The following is a 17,108-nucleotide window of genomic DNA, read 5'->3' as shown; positions in this document are numbered from 1 at the left end:
AAACAAAACGAAAAAGCATTCCCGCCTAACGTAAAAACTTTAAATTTAAGGGCAAAAATTCGCTCTCCCGATTAATAAGAAAGAATTCCCTCTCTTAAAATACATTGCGGACGGAGAAGCGTTGGTACAGACGATAAACGAAAAGAAACACAGTCGGCACGCACTAAATTCTCTTTATTAGTTAAGGAATACAAAAGGAAAAAAACAACCAAAGCACAAGGGATCGAGCAATACTGGACACAGTGGAACAGACACGTAAATTCTTACAAGAAAATAACATCAAAATATTAACTTCAGACAAGGGTAAAAAAACAGTAGCAATGGATATCAACGATTACAAAAATAAAATGAGAAATATTTTAGATGACTTATGCGCGTATAGAACACTAATAGCCTCTGCCCACTGAACACATTTCTGAAAATGTCACATTTTTGCAAAATGTGTAAAATGCGGCCTGTACGTTTCCCCATAAGAAAACACATTTCACACATTTTTAAAAATGTCACATTTTTTAAAAATGTGTAAATTCGCCCCGAACTTTTCGTGTATTTTGCGATGATTAATCGAGATTTCTATCGATGTTGTGAAAAATGTAAACATAAACCAGCTTATATTGCAACGAAGGAAAGCGGTAACTTTAAATTATAATTTTAAATTTTAATAATCCCACAGTTTTTAACATTTAAAATTGGCCAAATCTCGCAAAGAGTCAATTAAACGGAGCCCCTACTTCGGGGCCGTATTATTTGACTTTTGGAAGGAAATCTGTGCGGCGCTTATGTAAATTAAAGCAACTCGATCAGCTGTTTATTTAACGAAACAGTACTTTTGCCACTCACATGTTACCGAAAACCGGTGGAACACCAATATTTAAAACTTGAAAATGTGACATTTTTAAGCCCAGTGGAGAAAGGCTATAAGACAGGATCCGGCATCAAGATTACAGACAAAAATAATAGCTTCGTGACACAATTATTTAAGATTGGACTTATTTTAAAGGACGAAAGAAACAAGATGATTTCGACCACAGCGGTACATTTAAGAATATATGGACTACCGAAAATTCACAAGGAAGGAATACATCTGAGACCAATATGCTCCTCTATCGGTTCCCCGTCATATGGACTATGCAAATATGTTTTAAAAATATTAAGAAACTTGACAATGGACTCTAAATACAACATTAAGAACCCGTTAGATTTTAATGTCAGAGTCAAAAACGCCACTATCAGGGAAGACAAGATAGTAGTATCTTTTGACGTAGTATCCCTGTTTCCCACTATACCAATAGGATTGGTACTGGGCACAAAAAGACGAAAATGGACCAAATTGGAGGAACACACAACTATACCTAAACAATTATTTAGGGATATGTTAAATTGTGTATACAAGAGAACTGGTATTTTAAATATGACGACAAAATAAACATACAATCGAAAGGAATGCCAATGGGATCACCAGTAATCCCTCCCCAGTAATAGCGAACATAATAATGGAAGAACTGTTGGACAATATTATTGATAAATTGACAACAAAACCAAAACTTCTGACAAAATATGTAGATGACCTTTTTGCTGTAACGGACAAAACATGAGTACAAAACATTCTAAAAGAATTAAATTCGTTTCACAAACACATAAAATTCACAGCGGAACTAGAACAAGACGGGAAACTACCATTTTTAGACTCATTGGTAAACATTAAGTGGTATACGGAACCCATAGCCTATGGACGAATACTAAACTTTAACTCTAACCACCCAAAACGTATGAATTTAAATACAGCACTTTTGACCATTAATGACTTCCCGAAGAATATAATTAGAACATTATTTAAAAGACAACAAAAGACAACGATAAATCGTCAACGACTGAGCCCCATGGGTGCCCGCGATCATTTTAGTGTGCCCAGACAAAGTAACCTCCTCGTAAAAGAACGTAGATGTGTAAAACAAATTATGTTTTTTAAATTGTTTAATTTTATTTAATGTAACTTAATGTTAATAGTTTTTATACCCTGAACCAATTAAGAATAGGTAAAAAGGGCATAATGTATTTGTGCAAATGTATGTAACAGGCAGAAGGAAGCATATCCGACCTCATAAATTATATATATTCTTAATCAGCTTCAATAGCCGAGTCGATCTAGCCATGTCCGTCTGTCTGACCGTCCGTCTGTCCGTATGTTTGATCTGTAGGATCTCAGAACCTATAAGTGCTAAAGACTTGGAATTTTAGCTGTGTGTCCTCCTGGTGCCCGCCCAGATCGAGTTTGTTTCCGATATTCGATAACTTGCTCCGTTTTTTCCAAGTAATAGATAAATATCGATATCGAAATCCGGTTTTTTTTTTTTTTTTTTAGCAATTTTGGTAAATAATAAGAGCTAAACTCTCCAAACTTGACATGTAGCTTCTAGAATAGTACATATATATGAAGTATCTTTCATTTTATAGCTATCACCACCTCCCCGCTGCCACCGCTAAGCTATAAATCAAGTAAATAAACCAAATTTATGCTGCCCACAATGTAACCCAAAATTTAATTGCAGTGGACTTTTTGAGAATACACAAATATTTTATGTGACAATAAGATGTACTTTCGAAAATTTCATTAAAAGCGTTTAAGAAACACAAAAGTTATATGTTTGATTTGCGCACGTGTTGTTAGCAGCAGCTAGCGCAAATTCAAAGAATTTCTGTTCTGTTTTTATCAAAAAGACTTAATTATTGGTGTGGCTATTGAGTAGAAGCGGCGGAAAGTAGCGCGGTCAGTTACGAGTTCGAACAGTGCCTGGGAAAATGTTTTTTTTTTGGCTGGTGTGCCTGTTGAGTAGAATCGGCAGCAAGTAATGCGGTCAGTTACGAGTTCGATCCCTGCTAAGGGAACTTTTTTTTTTTTATTTATATTTATTACTACTAAAGCAAACGAGCGCGTAGCGCGAGCTGTATTTGGTGTTCAGGGTATCCCCTAGTCGGGAGCTCCCGACTAAAACCTCTTACTGGTTGTTTTTGTGTAAGTGCCCGGAAGGCGGTTGCCGAACCTCGAGCCAGCCAAACAAATAATTATAAAATGGAAAGGTCGCCAACTCCAACATTATAATTGTATATAATACTAGCGGGTATAACCCGGCCTTGCCCGTGGCTCGTATGTTATTAAATCAAAAACTTAAAATTCACCAAAAATATTTTTGAAATGCACTTTCCACCGAAGAAGTTTAGATTTTGCGAAAAACGTGAAACACGTCTCAAATGATTTTTTATGTAGATCCTTGGAAATGAATTTGAGGGCGAAACGTCAACCACCAAATATTTGACCCCCTTTTCCACCAAGGAGGAATGCATTTTTGAAAAAGTGTGAAACACCCCTCAAATGAATTTGAACAAAGATTTTCAAAAAGAGTTTGAGGCCGATCGAATGGTAAACAAAAAAGTTTCATACAAACATTTTTCACTAATTACCCACTGTTGTGGGTTGAATTTCCAAAATCACTGAAACTCGTATTTATTAAGTTCTTATGTAGAGCTCTGAAAATAAGTTTGAAGCAAATAGGACAAAACTTAAAACTTCACAAAAAAAAAAATCTAAGAATCGTACTTTTCCCCGAGTATGCTTTGATTTTAAAAAAATATAAAACACGCCTCAAATTGTATTTTATATAGATCCTTGGATATGAATTTGATCGCGAAACGTCACCCACCAAATCTTTGCCCTCTATTTCCGCCAAGGAGGAATGGATTTTTCGAAAAGTGTGAAACCCCCCCCCAAATGAATTTGAACAACGATCTTTGAAAATGAGTTTGTAGCCGATCGACACTTGCGCGTGGAATTTCCCGAGGTAACTACAGTGGAAATTTCAGCTTCCCAGCTCTTACGGTGTGGGCTGTGCGTTGATCACCACTCAGTCAGTCAATAAGTCAGTCAGGACAAGCAGTTTTATATATGGAGATAAACATAAATTGTTTATAAACTACAATTTTAAATGCCGCGCACTGATTTAATATGATAGTGCTGAAAAATGTCTATTTGATGGACTTCTCTCTTCAGGCGAGAAAAAAAACATATGTATGCACTTAGGTTAATGTTATGCAGAGCTAACATAAACGAGAAAGAAGTGCTATCTTCGGCACGCCGAAGATTTAATACCCTTGCAGACCTAACCTTTTCATAATGCTCATAGTTCTTTGCCCGTATCTAAGAAGCACAAGGAAAATAGTTAATGCCGAGTATCGAGTTTGGTCAAGATATCTTAAAAAACAAAAAAATGTCCAAACAAAAACTTAATTTTCGACCGATTGTTCCTATGGCAGCTATATGATATAGTGTTCCGATGTTGATAGGATTTTGAACATATGTAAGGCCCATAGTAAAACTGATAAATGCCGAGTTTGGTCAAGATATCTTGAAAAATAAAAAAAATTTCCATAAAACAACTTAATTTTTTACCGATCGTTCCTATGGCAGCTATGTGATATAGGGGTCCGATATTAATAGGATTTTGCACATATATGAGGAGCATGGTAAAACTAAAAAATGCCGAGTTTGATCAAGATATCTTGCTATACAAAATAATTTTTCATACAAGAACCTACTTTTCCACCGATCGTTCCTATGGTAGCTATATGATAAAGTGTTCCGATCCAGCTGGTTTTGACATATGTACTGCGTGCAGCAGAAAGAGGGACTTCTGCAAAGTTTCATAAAGATAGCTTTAAAACTGAGAGACTAGTTTCTATGCGAAACAGACAGACGGACATGGCTATATCGACTCGGCTGTTAATACTGATCAAGAATATATATATTCTTTATGGGGTTCGAGATGTCTCCTTCTATGCGTTACACATTTCACGACAAAATTATAATATAGTATAAAAAAAAAGGAAAACAATATAATCGCAATTGCAATGATGATAGAATTCAATAAAGGCGCGCATGATTGTGTGTGTACATGTTGTAGTAGGATAAGATCATCATAGGGAGCACTAACTATGTTATATCAGTGGCGCTTTCTATGCTAATTATAACAGTATTATAAGTAGATATCGATAAGGATATAAATGCTATATCGATAAAAAAAAGATGCTACCGATGTGGTGTGTGAGAGAAGTCTGTCTATAGCGCTAAAAGTAAGAGGAAGTTTGTAACACAAACAACCCGAAAATAAGTTAAATAAATTAATATTACATGCTACTACAATATCAGAAGTGGGATGAACTCAATGGAAAAAATAAATATAAAGGATGTGTCAATAGCAACCTTGTAGAGTTGGTTGGCATTATTAAATTTACCAACAGAGGGTTCAAAAACAGAGCTAATGGCGAGATTCAATTATGTATATGCAAGACGTTGCTCCAGAGTAACTTGGAATTGAAAGCAATCAAGAGCACACAATTCAGGTGCAAAATAAATTGAAAATTGTTACGGAACTGCTTATTTCGTTTTGGGCCGCGCCGGCTGGCTCATCGGTTCTCTGGGTGTAGTCCCATCCCTGGCCCGCAGTCCGCACAATCGATATCAACCAGCTACCACTTCCGTAGCAAGACAGACCTACACAACACTATCCAAAACGAACCACAAAATCGATATCATCAAACAGCCGGAACTATTAACAAATTAACACCACTAACAGCTGTGACAACAAGTAAATGTAAACAACAAAGGTGAGACGATAGTATAAATTAAAAAAAAAAACACTATTAATCCACTTTACTCTTCCAGATCGGGTCCCGGTTCCCGACCCAGTGTACCTGCCCTACCTGAGACAATCACCTGATCTCGTCTTCCTCATTTTGGCCACTAGATGGCCCGCATCAGCCCGTGTCGGCAGTCATGCCCACTCTCTCCATCATCAGATAATTAGCCGGACCTTTCGCTCTTCAGTGTTTGAATATAATTGGTTGTACTACCTTAAAATTATGAAAAATTAATATTATTTCTTATTTCATTTATCTTTGCTGGACATCCACACTCAGCAATTTACAATGTCGTGCAAGCGGACATTCATTTTCAACTTTACATATTCTTATAATTATTTACAAAGGGTATTGATTTACAAAATTTTAAATTTTTTTTGCAGCCGAATAACAATAAAGAAATGACGTCACCGCAAGCTAATGCCAATTACCGCAGGGAACAAAGTTGCAGAATGAATTTATATTAAATTGATCGATTGGCTCCCCACACCTTCATGCCCGTATATTCTCATGTATTACCACGCTGAAAAAATTGTAAGTTGGCAAAATTCCTATATATAAGAATTTATATGAATTAATTAGCTTGAATAGCTCTCTGGGGCACTAAGGGCGATGGAAATAAATCATTTTTGTTTTGTTTATATATATACATATATGTATGGCCGTTGTGGAATTTAAAACAACTTTTCCCTTTCAGGTTCCCCTGTCATTGGCTATAACCTTTGGGTCCTCCCTTTTGACGTAAACTATTTAATATATATATTTCCTCTTTGTTTTTGTTAAATACAGTTGTCTGTCTCTCTCTTATTGTTCAACAATTCAGAGGGGACCCAGAGTTGGACTATCTTTAGGGATCCCTGGTCCCTGCCTCTAGACTAAGGTGGTAAAACGCTTTTGGAACGGACTCACTCGGGGTTTTCCTTCTTCGCCTGTAGGAGCTCAGCCTTTTGTGGCTCGCTTCTTAGTCTTGCTTGGGGCGCCGTAGGCCTGGCCTCGCGTAGGGTCTCTGGCCCGTGAAATATCTTGGTTGGGCGTCCTTCGGCGTGGGATTCGGTCGCCTCCTCTTTGGGGCAACGCAATTGTTTTTATTTTCGTTAAATTGACAACTGTGGGTGGGTGTGTGCGTGTTTGGAAGCCTTACGTGCCATTTACACAGCGCAACTCCGGCAATATATTGGCACTTGATGAACTTTACGTTACAATTCAGTAAACTAGCAATTTAAGTTTAAAATTTTCTTTTTATGGGTTTAATGTATTTGTGTAAATGTATGTAACAGGCAAAAGGAAGCATCTCCAACCCCATAAAGTGTATATATTCTTGATCAGCATCAATAGCCGAGTCGATCTAGCTATGCCCGTCTGTCTGTTCGTCTGTCCGTATGTATGAACGCAAGTATATCAGAACCTATAAAAACTGGAGACTTGAAATTTTAGCTGTAGGTCCTGCTAGTGCCCGCGCGGGCGAGCGAGTTTGTTTCCGATATTCGATAGCGCCCCGTTTCCAAGTAATCGAAAATTAGATATCGAAATACTGTTTTTTGAGCAAATTGGGTAGATAATCAGAGCTAGAGTCGCCAAACTTGACACGTAGCTTCTAGAATAGTATATATATAACAGTATCTTTCATTTTATAGCTATCACCACTTCCCCGCTTCCACTACAAAGCTATAAATCAAGTAAATAAGCCAATTTACATTTGCTGCCACCAATATAAGCCACAATTTAAATGCTATTGTGAGAATACACGAATATTTTAAAGTACAATAAGATCTACTGATGAAAATTACATCAAGATCGCGGAAGAAATATAAAAGAAAATGTGTTTTGGCTGCTCGCGTGATTGCGGCAGCTAGCGCAAATTCCAAGAATTTCTGTATACACACATTCCTGCGCGTCTTCTTTGAATTCTATCAACAGCATTGCAATTGCGATTGTATTGTGTTCTGTGCTGCAATTTTAATTTGTTTTATTTCATTAAAACGCTATAATTGGTGTGGCTGTTGGGTAGAGGCGGCGGCAGGTAGTGCGGTCTACTGCGAGTTCGAGACCTACCGAGGGAAATTTAATTTTTTTATTTGACTGGTGTGGGTCTTGAGTAGAGGCGGAGGCAAGTTGTGCGGTTAGTTGCGAGTACGAACACTGCCAAGAAAACGTTTTTTTTTTAAATATATCTTTATTACATAAGCAAACGAGCGCGTAGCGCGAGCTGCATTTGGTGTTGGAAGAAGAGGGTTTAGGGTATCCCCTAGTCGGGAGCTCCGACTAGGATCTCCGGCCCGGGAATATCTGGGGTGGCCTGGCAGGCGTCCTCCGGCGTGGAATTCAGTCGCTGTGTTGAGGTTATTCTTTCTTTCCGTCGTTTTAATGTTGCACGATTTCGTGTTTTATCAAAGTCTTAGGTGCCATTTGCACACTGTAATTCCAGCAATATGTTTGCACTAATATATTTTGCTTTATAATTTAGCACACCCGTTGTCATGATTAAGTTAAACTTTTATTTGACCAAAGTAAGACAGATGACTTGTGGCCGGCATAAAATGGCGAATTTATCGTAGCTTCGAGCACGGCACGCGCGGCTGTGCATTTGGACAGCACCATCATAGGTGCTGAAATTCGGCACACTCATACATAGAAAGGTGGTCACTCAGATGAAGGTCTGCTCTTTGATTCGATTTGTGCACGGTAACACTGCACTTATGAGTTGTTCAGCGGCTGTTGCTTAAGCCGTTATATATTTAGTTTGAGCATTGTCGCTGATTTTATGCAGCTGCTGTTGCTAAGCATAATTGGTGCATTGGAGTCATTGCCATTTTCTTTTCGGAATTATTCTGCTTCCCTGCTTTACATATTGGAACCGAGTGGATAGTTATTAACCAATTGTCTGGCAATTTCAATTGAAATAAATAATTTTGTGAATTGATTTGTGCAAAATGTTCACGCTTAATGACGGAAATGCTAAGGACGCCAAGTCTAGTTCGAAATTAATAGCGACTTTTCAAAAGCATGAAAAGTTCTAGGAGATATTTAGCGGTTAAGGACCGCGTTTGAAGAAAAAACAATTTCATTTGATCAGATACAACTTCAAGTCGACTGGAGTTACTTGAAGGGTATATTGAAAAGATAAAGGAAATTCAAGCTGACGTCGGGCAACAGTGGAAGATGTATGTATTTCTACAAAGGCTTTATATTTATCGGCCATTTACAAAGTAGAACGTCCCAGTCATCACGATTTATTAGCGTCATTCAATCAACATCATAAGTCACAGCTACCCAAAATGTAGTTGCCAAAGTTCAATGGAAAGCATGCAGAAATTAAAAACTTTATTTGTCTTTTTGAAAGTCTGGTGCACAATGATTCCACACTGTCCACAATGTCAAGAAATTTAACCATTTAATTTCTTGCTTGTCTGATGAGGCATTAGGAACAGTAAAGGCATTTCAAATCATAGACTACAATTATGAAAAGGCTTTAGCAAGTTTAAGGGCTGTTTATGACAACAAATACCTTATATTTTTTGATACAATTTCCGAACTCTTTGAAATTCCTCACATCACAAAACCTTCAGCCTCAAGTCTTAGAGGCCTTATAGATACCATATCGCCAATATATTCGTCTCTGTAGTCTCTAGGCGATGACAAGGATATTGCAAATGTTAATTCACTTTGCAATGTGAAAAGTAGGTCAGGTAACGAAATCTCGATTCGAAGAAACGCTAGACTATGATAGATTGCCATCTTGGTCAGATTGAATCGGCGCTATCAACATTTGGCTGCCGAAGAGTCAACTAGAGGCAAAACGAAACCAAGGCAAGAGGCTAACAAGGCGCATATCAGGTCATCGCTTTCGTGCTCTAAGGGTGATCAGAGGGCAGTTACCAAATGCAGCTATTGTTCAGTTACTGTCAATCGCTTAGCGCTCCTCCTGTTTATCAACGCTTTGGGTTTGTGAAGCAACACAACTTGTGCATCAACTGTTTAAAACAGGGGCATGCAGTAAAAAATGTGGAGCCTCGAAATGTCGAGTGGGTTCAAAGCCACACCACCCTGTACTTCACAGGTATGAGAGCGAGAATTTGCAAACGCAAGCCTCTAGTTCCGCCACAGCGTCTCCACAGCAACAGGCTTAAGTCATAATCTTAGTGCCGAACAAGTAATCCCAGCCACAGCTGTAGTAAAGTTAAAAGTTAGATTTGGGTATTTCCAGCCCGCAAGAACGCTTTTAGATTCCGGATCTTAAATAAACTTTATGTCAGAGGACTTAGCACAACGCTTACGTCTACGTCGGGAAGATGCGTGATTGAAAAGTGTCACAGTGGGAGCCACTGCATCGATCGGTTCAATCCCGCTTGAATTCTCATACTTTTTGGGATGATATTTGGATTCGGAGTTCTATCTCTACATACCAACCTGATCAGAAGATTGACTCCTCACAATGGAATATACTTCCAAATATTGAACTGGCCAACTCGATTCCACAAACCTGCAAGAGTAGACTTGCTTTTAGCTGCTGAAAAGTTTTTCGACCTACTTTGTGTTGGCCAAATAAAGCTGTTCTCTGAACATCCAACGATCCAGAAAACATTGTTAGGATGGATTGTACCATATCAAGTACTAGTAAGCACTGTCGCAATTGATAGTGACAATAGTTCTCTCGACACTCTGGTACAACGATTTTGGGAATTAGAACAGATCCCAGAGAAGTCGAAGGCTGCATATACAGCTGAACAAATTGAATGTGAATAACATTTAAAACAGAATCTGCGGAGGGTGGAATCTGGCAGATTTGAGGTCAAATTGCCATTTAAAACGAGTCCAAAAGTTTTGGGAGAATCTTTTGAAACTAATCTACGTCGGTTTTTTGCTTTAGAGCGCAGACTTGAAAAGGATGACGTACTGCAAAATATGTATAACGATTTTATGAAAGAATATCGTGACCTTAGACATATGTCACCGCTTACGTCAACTCCTCCAGGACTGCATTATTACATTCCCCATCAATGCGTCCTGCGTCCTGATAGTAGAACCACGTAGTTTTCGATGCGTCAAGCAAGACGTCAACGTCAATCTCACTAAACGAGACTTTGTTGGTAGGTCCAACTATTCAGAGGGAGCTATATATAACCCTTGTACGATTTCAGTTGAATAAGTATGCTTTGGCAGCCGACATTTCAAAAATGTATCGACCTGTAGACATTGCTAAGGAGGATCGAAAGTTTCAGTTAATTGAATGGAGGCAATATAGATAAGAAAGTTTACAAACATTTCAACTCAACACTGTGACTTATGGCACTGCCTCCGCTCCCTTTTTGGCCATACGTTGCCTTTTTGAACTAGCAGAACTCTACGCAGCATTGCTTCTCAAATCATCAAAAACGATTTCTATGTAGATGATATGCTAACAGGGCAAATACCCGATTAGAATTACATAAAATTTCCATTCTTCGATATGTTTTCCAATCCACCCAGGATATGGGGAAAGTAGTTGCGAAGTTATATACGGCAAAGTCTAGTGTGGCCCCCTTAAAAACAAAATCGATTCCACGACTGGAATTATGCGCTGCTCATCTGTTGGTGATATTGTGGTCTCAAATCGCTTGTCTCTTTGAGGTGGAGAGCGTTAATTTTTGGTCAGACTCTCAAGTCACTCTCTACTTGCTTAAAAGAGACCCCAGCTCAACTTTCGTAGCCAACAGAGTAGCAGACATACAAGAACTTTCTGTTGGTGTTCACTGGCGTCATGTGCCGTCAGAAGCAAAACCAGCTGATTTTGTTTCTAGGGGCACAGATATGGACGATTTGGTGTGTGGTTTAGTGGTCCTGAATTTTTAGGACAAGTCCCAAGTAAATGGCCGCAACTTCATCAATTTGAAATATCACTGGAAATGTAATCATCTGAGAAGAACAAGAGAGTGACAGTGCATTCTGTAGCATTACAGAAGTTTAATGAAGTCTTGATAATCGACCGGTGCTCCTCGTTCACTAAATTAGTTCGTGTCACATCAACCGTGTTCTCCAAGCAAAAATCGTAGTCGCGAAGCAGTTTTCTCACCACAGGAGGTGCGACTCGCCTTTCTAAAATTGGTGCAAGTTGTGCAAATGTCTGAGCTTGGTCACGAATTGGTACAACTAGAAAAATCAAAAATCTTAGAACATGAAATTGTAGAAAAAGAAACCAATTTCAAAATCATTCGAGTTGGTGGAAGATTGCTAAATGATATGATGCTAAGTTCCCATACTGCTGTCTCGAAAATCTCATTTCGTCGAATTGATTCTTCGAAATATCCACCTTAGGAATTACCGTGCGGGCGTCAAAGTTATGGTCTCAATTCTACGACAGCAAATCTGGCTTTTTAATGCTCGAGAAGCATGCAACAAAATTGTTAGGGGTGCGTGCACTGCTAACGGTACAAGTCAAAACTGCAAGGCCAAATTATGGGCAATTTACCAGCTGATCGACTGCGTGAAGCTCGCCCATTCTTAGTTTGTGGCATTGATTTTTGTGGCCCATTTTATGTTACCCTTAAGATTCGAGGGAGAGCCCCAATCAATACTTATGTAGCCATCTTTGTTTGTTGTGCGTCTAAGGCGGTTCACCTTTAACTTGTTGCTGATCTTCCCACTGACTGTTTTCTGTCTATATTTAAAAGGTTCAGACGAGGTCTCCCTTAGAAGGTCTACAGCGATAACCCCACCAACTTCGTGGGAGCAGCGAACGTCCTGAAGGACCTCCAGGCCCGAAGCAGTAGCTACCTGACCACCCTGCAGCAGCGCAGACAATGGTCCAAGGACGTGCCCAACTTGGAAGTAGGATGCCTCGTTCTGGTACACGAGGACAACACACAATAGTGAGCGTGGTGGAGACGCCGACCGCACTCTTCAAGCGGCCACTACACAAGGTGACAGTGCTACTAATAGTTTAAGCCCTTAGACCTTCACGGGGCCGGAATGTTAAAACAGCTCAAACCAAATGAAGAAAACCAAATAATGTAAACGTGTAGAGTGCAGCGATGTTTCTCACAAGCACAGTTAAGCGTTGTTCTTGTCGTTACTCGTCTTAGCAGCGACAAGCCTCTTCGATAGTTGTAAGCAGGATATGTTCTCGAGCTTTGCAGTCAAACAGAAGCGATTAAAGTGTAAAGAAGAAAGCTTGTGTTTTTTCATTGCAAGCAGACATCGGTCGGTAAAATGCTCTTAGACGTCGTTTATTAGTTAAATTTGTTAACTAACTAGAAATTATTGGATTATTTAATCGTGAAAACGCTTACGAATTTTTCACCCACTACTATTAATTTATACTTGCGGCGCTGATCAAAAGGACGGACGCTGCCGCCGCCAACGCCTGGCGAGGAGGTGAGCAAATTACGCTTATGCTCGTAAGTCTTTTGCGTGAGATCTGGAAAACTTTTAACGCTTCTTAGTGCGAAGTTGCGCTTCCACACTGCCTGTCCCAGTTCCAGATGGAGTTGGCGCACGCGTTGATCATAGCGTTGACGACTTCGCTCGTAGGTCAGATATGCTTTAATCCGCCAACGACTTTAGCTTCCGGGCCAGTTTGTAACTGGAACCATTCAGGTACATGTGCTGGCCAAAGGCGGCAAAGAACAGAGACACCCCCGTAGCACTGTGCACCGCATTCCGGATCGCCACTTCTACTTCTGGTAGGTACGTGTCCCATTCCCTGTGATCCTGGCCCGAGTAAGTTCTAATTGCAGACAGCACAGTGCGGTTCACGCGTTCGGCGGATACATTGGGGTATGCTAATGCGTAATGCCAAACGCCTGGACCATTGCGTCGGACGACTTTGATATGAATTGCCGCCCATTATCCGAATGGATCCCTTCCAACATGCCAAATTTGAAAAACACTTCATGGACTAGGAATTTGACGACGTCCGCCGCGGTGGCTTCCCTCATGGGCTTTAGGAAAGTGAATTTTAAAAATGACGACGAATGCATGCCCTCGTTTTGACCTGGATACTTCCCCAAGAAGTTGATGTATATCTTCTGGAAGGGACGGTCGGTGCGCACTTCTTCCCCAATTCCTACCTGCATTCTGTAATTTTGTGCCTTGGTCTCCTTACACGTGTCGCATTTCTGCACATAGTCCCTGACTTGCAAAGCCATGTTGGGCCAATAGTACCGCCTGCGCAGCGCGTGCAGCGTATCCTCATACCTCCATGAGCTGACGTCTCGTCCTGCAGTCAGCGACTCCGGCACCCAGAGCTTCCAACTCGTGCCTTCGACTTCATCCTTCAAGCTCTCGTGCACTGTCCTCTTGATCAGGAGCCCGTCATGCACTCGCAGATCCGGCAATTTCCGTTGTTGGCTCATGACATCCTTTACCAGCCCTTGGTACTCGGTGCTCTCGAACTCCAGGGTCTGAACTCGAAACAGATCCTCCGGGGTCAATTTAACCTCTTCCACGCTTCTGGACAACGTGTCAGCGACGACGTTGTCGGCTCCTTTGCGGTACTGCATGGAAAAAGGGAACGCTTGCAGTTGCAGCGATCGGCCTTTATTGTTGACGTCCCGGTGGAACATCACGGCTTCTACTCCGTTGTGAGATGCGTCGCTTTGGATAAAATCAGCGGGAACTAACACCGGAGCTGTGGTGAGGGCTTGCTTCAAACTTTCCACGGCATCGATAGCCTCGTCGCTCAATGCAAATATAGCAGAATATCTTTCGCTCTTTGGCCGGCAGTCTCTAAAGACATGATCGAGCTGCCTACAGTTCCAGCATACTACCCTGTCCGGCTTCTGCAACCAATGTGCCTCTCCACTTCTATGGACCCTTGGCTCATCTATTGTGAGCACATCCATCGCATAGATATATTTAGCTAGACTCTCCTTCAAACCACGCTTTATAATTTTCACCAGCTCACGGTCTCTCAGCGGCTTCTGGAATCGCGCGGTGAGCTGACGCATGTGGATGTAATCATCCACCTCTTCGCTGGTCTATTGCTCTCGTTGTAGTAGCTCCTGCAACATGCTAGGAGTGTGCCACATTTTCTTCTATAAAAATAGTAAGATAATGCAACCGAAGCAATATCTCGAATGAGCATCCACAGACAAACTCCGTGTTACCAACGCCGCAAGACCGTTTTCTTCAATACACTAGCGTCAATTCTTATTGCAGTTGTTACCTTCTAAGAAGTTTATTTGTTTAAATCTGCCTCTGATTAAATACATAACACATCATGATCCGTCTTATAGCCCGGAATCTGTCTAAGAGAGCATGCCGCAGTTGGATCCAGCTGTCGACCCGAGAATGCCGCACGTGCATCCAATACCACTCCCGGGCACGGCCGGTCAAAAGCAGGTGAAAACCACGCAGGACCTCCTTCCACGGGCATTGATACTGCCTCTGCAGGAACTCCAGACGGAACACAAAGTCTTCGACAGAATTCGCTTCGTCAGCGTCCGAAACCCAGTCAGACATCTGTTCCTCAGCTATACTAATCCCTTAAGAAAACTGTACCCCTCTCTTCTATAAGGCTAACCAATCCTAATACAAAAAAAACCTTTACAAAAAATTCCTATTAAATAAATAAATCAATAAATACACATCCACCAACAAATCTTACTAATATTGAATAATAAATAAATAAATATCGGCGACTCCCTATCGACAACACAATCTTAGCCACAATAACAAATAAGGAAATAAATAAACATCGACCGAAAAAATAACTCACAAAAATCGATTTGTTATATTTTTAATTCAATTTCATATACTTCGGAGGAAAGAGGACAAATCGTAACACAGGCTAACTTGTCTACGCATAATCTAGACAATGGACAACATTTAAGCATTCATCAAATGCTCAGTTCGTCAGTTTGACTGACGGCTACCACCAGTCTATGATGGACAGTCGCAAACGCATCATGCGAACGTGTCATACTGCCATCAACCGCGACAAGAAAACTCCCAATGTTAATGGACACTATGTCAAGGTGCGTCTCTTTCGCTCTTCTGACCAATTTGGGGTATGCTGTGAGACAGATGCGGCGCAGGCTCGATTCTACATCGTCCTGGGTCACCTGTCTCCGAAGCTCTTGCACCTACGGTTAGCACATATCAAACATTAACACAGAATGAGACAAACAAAACTTATAATTGAATAAATAACATCTAACAAGATGCCTTTGTCAATGCGGCTATCACCAGGCTATGATGAATGATCGCGAACGTTTCGCCAACACGCGAACGTGCCTTACCGCCATCAACCACGACAAGAAAAACTTCTCATGCTTATGGATATTCTCATAATATCTGCCTCCGTCGTGCTGCTCGGATTGCACTAGACGCTGCGCGATTATGGACTACTCACTCGAGCCACAAATGACATCAGCGGTGTAGATCCTAAAGCCAAGGGAGACTTTTCTCTGGACCTGCATTGATATTTTTTTTTGTTTTTTTTATTTTCGATTTCAAAAAAACCGGGTGTTTCTTCAACTTGGGCACCATATTGTTACGGAACTGCTTGTTTCTATTTGGGCCGCGCCGGCTTGGATCATCGGTTCTCTGGGTGTAGTCCCATCCCTGGCCCGCAGTCCGCACAATCGATATCAACAAGCTACCACTTCCGTAGCAAGACAGACCTACACAACACTATCCAAAACGAACCACAAAATCGATATCATCAAACAGCCGGAACTATTAACAAATTAACACCACTAACAGCTGTGACAACAAGTAAATGTAAACAACAAAGGTGAGACGATAGTATAAATTAAAAAAAAAAACACTATTAATCCACTTTACTCTTCCAGATCGGGTCCCGGTTCCCGACCCAGTGGACCCGCCCTACCTGAGACAATCACCTGATCTCGTCTTCCTCATTTTGGCCACTAGATGGCCCGCATCAGCCCGTGTCGGCAGTCATGCCCACTCTCCCCATCATCAGATAATTAGCCGGACCTTTCGCTCTTCAGTGTTTGAATATAATTGGTTGTACTACCTTAAAATTATGAAAAATTAATATTATTTCTTATTTCATTTATCTTTGCTGAACATCCACACTCAGCAATTTACAATGTCGTGCAAGCGGACATTCATTTTCAACTTTACATATTCTTATAATTATTTACAAAGGGTATTGATTTACAAAATTTTAATTTTTTTTACAGCCGAATAACAACAAATAATTGACGGCACCGCAAGCTAATGCCAATTACCGCAGGGAACAACGTTGGAGAATGAATTTATATATATTAATTTGATCGATTGGCTCCCCACACTTTCATGCATGTATATAAGCATGTATTACCACGCTGAAAAAATTTTAAGTTGGCAAAAATCGTATATATAAGAATTTATATGAATTAAGTCGCTTAAATACTCTTAACCTACCTAAAGAGCTCTCTAGGGCGCTAAGGGCGATAGAAATAATTACATTTTTTTCTTATTATATATAT

General features: G+C 40.4%; 3 long non-coding RNA genes across 3 annotated transcripts; all 3 read left to right on the top strand.

Annotated features, from left to right (window-relative positions):
* The first annotated feature begins 5,098 nt into the window (after positions 1-5,098).
* On the top strand, positions 5,099-6,008 carry LOC135439607 (uncharacterized). Its single transcript, XR_010438123.1, has 3 exons — positions 5,099-5,124; positions 5,201-5,658; positions 5,717-6,008. It is a non-coding gene; the product is annotated as an uncharacterized LOC135439607 (long non-coding RNA).
* A 63-nt stretch (positions 6,009-6,071) lies between these two features.
* Positions 6,072-13,580, top strand: LOC135439601 (uncharacterized). Its single transcript, XR_010438121.1, has 3 exons — positions 6,072-6,225; positions 12,339-13,349; positions 13,404-13,580. It is a non-coding gene; the product is annotated as an uncharacterized LOC135439601 (long non-coding RNA).
* Positions 13,581-16,215: 2,635 nt separating this feature from the next.
* LOC135439564 (uncharacterized) lies at positions 16,216-17,081 on the top strand. Its single transcript, XR_010438107.1, has 3 exons — positions 16,216-16,392; positions 16,464-16,641; positions 16,821-17,081. It is a non-coding gene; the product is annotated as an uncharacterized LOC135439564 (long non-coding RNA).
* The last annotated feature ends 27 nt before the right edge of the window (positions 17,082-17,108 follow it).

Source organism: Drosophila montana, unplaced genomic scaffold, assembly GCF_035044405.1.
Source record: "Drosophila montana isolate Dmon_TW-CO22-7 unplaced genomic scaffold, ASM3504440v1 contig_1543_1, whole genome shotgun sequence".
Taxonomy (NCBI): Eukaryota; Metazoa; Arthropoda; class Insecta; order Diptera; family Drosophilidae; genus Drosophila; species Drosophila montana.
Note: the sequence above shows the minus strand (reverse complement) of the source record. Positions and strands in the feature narration are given on the sequence as shown.